Here is a 5,618-nt window from a genome sequence, read left to right on the forward strand (position 1 = left end):
TGTAGAAGGGTATTTAGAGGGCTTTCCTCGAAATATTGGGATCAGTTTTTTTGTCCAAGGAGATTATTTTAGATTACGATTAAAAGAGGAGCTAATTCAGCCGCAAATACGACGTAGAGTCTGGTACCGATCTCATCGGGCTTTGAGGCTCTGTTCAATTCTAGCAGTCTCATCTGTTTCACAGCATCACTGACTCTAATGTCTGCATCAATCATCTTTACAGTGGTGCTAGAATTAAACTGAGCAATACTCCAGGATTTTCTTTTGTAAATAACATTTGGGAAAGAGTACAGCTTTTGCTTTACTAAGCTCAGTATCAGTGCCAGTTATATCCATGAGTGTCTGGACACTAACTTTGGTACTACCAACTGCCTTCAAGTATGATCAGACTGTGTTCGTGTTTTGTGAGAGATTTTTCGATAATATTTATCTGTGGTAGTCGTTGAAGATTTCATTCACTGCGCTCTTGACAGTCAATGCGTTTCTTTTGTGGTCTTGTTATCTAAAGCCATGTGCTTTATTTTAAACCTGCTACACAGCAGTCTCTGTTTCCTTAGAAGTTTGTTTACAGTGGATGTATACGTTGGCGGGTCCTTTCCATTATGCATTATTATACTAGGTACATATCTATCAAGTGCAAAGTTAACTATTCTATTAAACCTGAGCAACTGTTCTTCTGGAAGTGCCTATCCAGAGCTAAATATTTCTAGTTCCCATTTGAGCTATGACTCTACTGATTCTTTGTCTAGTTTGCTAAACGCCTAAATCCTTCTATTTGTTTTAGCTGCCGTTTGTACTTTGGTAATCATTGTTTTTACATGCACCTCATGGTCACTGATACTATTTTCAACGTGGGCGTCCTTGAAGAGGTCAAATGTATTTGCTGCTGTTAGATCCAAAATATCTCCGTCATGAGCGGAATTCCGAACTATCTGTTCAAGGTAGTTTTCTAAGAACGCCTTTAGTAACGGTTCGCAGAACATCTTGTCACGCCCATCACTTCCAAAACTGTAATTCACCAAACTTATTATTGGATAAAGTCTTCTCTGATTATAACAAAACAACTGAGGACCTCTCATACTAGTGAACTTGGATTTTCTCTAATGTTTTCGGTTATGTCAGGAGGTGGATCAGGTGGCCGACAGAAGGATCCGATTATAAGTTTATGACCAGCGTTGATACTGAGTCTTGGCCAAACAATCTCTCGTGCAGTTTTAATTTCTGTCTCGGTAGATTTGAGTTTCTTGTCTACTGTGACAATTACACCACCCCCATTTACCGTCAGCTTGTCCTTTCTGTATACACTTAGAATTTCCTTAAAACTCTCACTGCTGCCAGTTCCGGATGTTAACCAACTTTCTGTACCTAGTATTATGAGGGATTCAATGCCTTTTAGGAACTCTTCATACTCTGGCAGTTTTTTGCGACTGCTTCGGCAGTTAATCACTAGGACATTTATACTCTTGCCTGTAGAGGCCATTTCTTTGGCTCTTATGTTGACAAATCCAGGTCCCCTACAGTTATCGTTAGCTGAGCTGGATGGAGAACTGCCTAATTTCAAAAAAAGGAGACCCTGTTGTTTACCTGGGTTGCAGCCTATGATACGTAGTGCACACTTAACCCTACAGTTCTCAACCCTATGAGCCAAGCCATAGAAATCGCAGCCTAGCTTGTTACAGAACCTTCGAAATCTCTGGTTCAATCCTTCCACTCAACTGAGAACTAGCGGGCCACGGTAAATTTGGAGGAAGATGCTGCGAGAATGGACTTCTCTGGCAGTCGCTGGAACTATCCAATTACGACCTCAGATGCAGATGACAGGCTGCGTTTGTTCCAACGTGCGCCACACACAATCTGTAGCTAGCTGTAGCCTGTTCCACCCAAAGCTGCCAGATTAGCCTCTTTAACGTGTTGAATGGGTCCTCAAAGCATACACACTGAGTGAATCTGGTGTTCCTTCCCATCTCTTTCTGCCATTTCGTTAAGGGGTAGCATTATTCGATGTTTAATTGCCGACGATTAATTGACCATTACCCTTTTGAGTTTGCCTCCACTTGCCACAGGAGAAAGCAGGTTTCCCGGCAGGTGGAGGGAGTCCCGCCGGCTCCGCTTCAATTTCAGTGGAAGGCAGCACCATGAATCTGTTGGTTAGGGAGAAACGTTGAGTCCTCCCTGGTCTCCGTCTACCCCCTACAAGACGCCTAGACATACCACAGGCATGCCACTCGCCATAACGTGGCCGAGTAGTGAGAGATCCCCTACTTCCTGTAGAGGAGTTAGGATCCTCAGAGGTAGACTGTACTTGAGGTAGTTTTTCTTCTTAAATCGTAGCAGCCTCTCGTGGCTTAACTGACATCTATGTTCAAGCATTCGTCAATACGGGTTTTTTCTTGGCACTCTCCCCTGAGGCAAACAAGCCTATGACCATTAGATCAGATCACAGCAGATCTACTTTTCGTTCCAGATTTTGTTCCAGTGGGTCCATAGCGAGGAGATCGTCCTGGATGTAGAACATGTCAGAAAAACAAGAACACACAAATATTTACAGAGATTCTAATGCATATTCCACAGATCCCAAGTGAAAAGGTCTTCATTGATGTGGAATAAGTCAAATAATAAAAAAAATGGTTCAAATGGCTCTGAACACTATGGGACTTAACATCTATGGTCATCAGTCCCCTAGAACTTAGAACTACTTAAACCTCACTAACCTAAGGACATCGCACAACACCCAGCCATCACGAGGCAGAGAAAATCCCTGACCCCGCCGGGAATCGAACCTGGGAACCCGGGCGTGGGAAGCGAGAAAACTACCGCACGACCACGAGATGCGGGCAATAATCTTAAAACTATTTTCATATAAGCTAAGAACAAACTTGTAACAAAATACGTAAATGTTCAACACAATGAGGCAACGGCCTTGCCGCAGTGGTTACACCGGTTCCCGTGAGATAACCGAAGTTAAGCGCTGTCGGGCACGGACGGCACTTGGATGGGTGACCATCCAGGTCGCCATGCGCTGTTGCCATTTTTCGGGGTGCACTCAGCCTCGTGATGCCAATTGAGGAGCTACTCGACCGAGTAGTAGCGGTTCCGGCCAAAGAAAACCATCATAACGACTGGGAGAGCAGTGTGCTGGCCACACGCCCCTCCTATCCGCATCCTCAGTTGAGGATGATACGGCGGTCGGATGGGACACTTGTGACCTGAACACGGAGTGCTTTTAATACAATGACGTGTATATGATGATCAATGTATCATGAAACTGAAAAATCATTTTGCAGCACCTATTTACAATATCATGTTATTGAACTGTATTTGTACACAAGTTATATTGCCAATATATTTCAAGTCACTGAAATAATTTGTTCCTGAATAATGGGTACTTCTGAACTAACGTCAGTGGCTTAAAATTATTCTTATTTGTTGTACTGATTCCATGAACTGAGGTGTTGGTATGAGGAATATATATATATATATATATATATATATATATATATATATGATAACAACAAATTACACTAAGGAATAAATAAATATATTCGGAAGAAACTGTTAGTAACCCTTGTTTCATAAAGAGGCATCTGCAGAATGTTGTTGAATTTAAAGCATGAATAATTCTTATTAGGCGTTTTTGGACCTGAAAAACTTTAGCTTGGCTTGATGAAATACCAAAAATAAATAAATAAACTAATATGACAACACGAGATGAAACTGAGCATAATACGCCAGATTTTTAATTTTTATATCACCTCTTTCTGAAACATTCACATTGTTAACAGAGATTTCTTTAGGCGCTTCAGCAGTTCTGCTGTGTGAACCTCCCAGTTTTTATGATGAACCTGTAATCCCAAGAATTTAACAGCAATTTGTTCTGTCTGTTTGTCGGTATATTTTAGGTGCGTACTGGCATGAAACGTCTTAGAAGTTCTAAGCTCCATGTAATGTGTTTTTTAGAAGTTCACTGACAAAGAATTGGCTAGAAACCAGTTATTAATGTCCATGAAAATTTCATTAACCGATCTTTTTGAGACTATACTTGGTTTGCTGTTTAATGCAATATTTGTATCATCTGCAAATGAAACCCAACTGGTAACTGCTAATATTACAGGTGAAAGGTCATTAACATAAGAGTACAGAAAAAAATTGAGGGTTCTAAGATTGCAACTTGTGGGGTAGCTCAATCATCCTGTCCCTTCTTGGTATTCATTCTTTATTCCTTGTTGGTACTGTTTAGTATGTGTCCCATACATATGGGCAGTACTATAGGATTGGTAGCATGAGTACTTTGTAAGCAATAGCTCTTGTTACTGCCGGGGAAAAAACTTATTACACCTGGAAAGACTACGTCGATTTTGATCCGATGACGGCTTAGAGGAACTGATAATGGTTTCAAAGTTGTCCGCCAACAGATAGCGTAGTGGCATGGTTACCAGCGTCATCGGTGTCTGGTGCAGACTGTGCAGCAAGCAGGCAACCATGCCGTGGAGACTAACTCATGCTTCCTACGGCCAACTGAGCAAGTTTGAAAGGGGTCTACTTGTGGCCTTCCGAGTGACTGGATGGTCTTTTCGGAGAATTGCTAGACAAATTGGACATGGTGCATCAGTTGTGCAACGATGCTGGTCTTAGTGGTCACAGGAACATTCTTAAACCGTAGACCAGGTTCTGGACGTCCACGCAGCACAGATGCTGCCAGGATCGTCGTAGTGTAGGGGCAGCAGCGGCAGATCGCATAGCTATTGCAGAACAGATAAGAGGACTTGTGAGCCCCGACGTGTCAATACGAAGGGTTGTGAACCGGGTAGTAGCAGTGGGAGTACAGGCACGCACACCTCTAGCTCGTCTTCCACTCACGCCAAAGTATAGACATGCGGTGCTTGGCTGGTACCAGCAGAGGATCACTTGGAAGGTAGAATGACGCGCCGTGGTCTTCAGCGATGAAAGCAGATTCTGCTTGCATGCCATTGATGGTCATATGCATGTACGATGTAGACCTGGTGAGCACTGTCTGCATTCGTCAGACTGAATTCGTCCAAGACATACTGTCCCCATCCCAGGCCTTATGGTATGAGGTGCGATAGTAACAATAAACTCTTGTTTACTGTTGGTATTTCTGGAGGAGGTGCTAACCAACGCTCAGTACATGCAGAATACTGATGGACCCATTCTTTTGCCGTTTTTGCAACAAGAAGGTGATGTGTTGTTCCAAAAGGATAATGCTCGCCCACACACTACCCGTGAAACTCAACGTGCCCTGCAAGACGTGCAGCGAGTTTCCTGGCCAGCACGATCTCTGGACTTGTCTCCAACCCAGTGCGTGTTGGATGTGACGGGACAAGTGACTTGTGCAACTCATCAACCAACAACTCTTACAGAACTACGTGAACGTGTTGAACACTACTAGCAATCTGTGCTATCGACTGGAGGTGGCAGAGTCAGCCTTCATTGCCACCCGTGGAGGCTGCACCACATACCAGTGATGGTGTTTCAGCAAGGCTCGATACCTGGTACCTTAGAACCGCTTGTGCTATTGATATGTAAATGTAATCACTTAATATACTCCATACCCACTGTTGCAACAATAAATCTTGAATGAATTGGAAACTGCTAAGAGG

General features: G+C 43.1%; 1 pseudogene; it reads left to right on the top strand.

Moving 5' to 3' along the window:
• The first annotated feature begins 2,910 nt into the window (after window positions 1-2,910).
• LOC126274548 (5S ribosomal RNA) lies at window positions 2,911-3,028 on the top strand (annotated as a pseudogene).
• The last annotated feature ends 2,590 nt before the right edge of the window (window positions 3,029-5,618 follow it).

Source organism: Schistocerca gregaria, chromosome 5, assembly GCF_023897955.1.
Source record: "Schistocerca gregaria isolate iqSchGreg1 chromosome 5, iqSchGreg1.2, whole genome shotgun sequence".
In the NCBI taxonomy this organism is placed as follows: domain Eukaryota; kingdom Metazoa; phylum Arthropoda; class Insecta; order Orthoptera; family Acrididae; genus Schistocerca; species Schistocerca gregaria.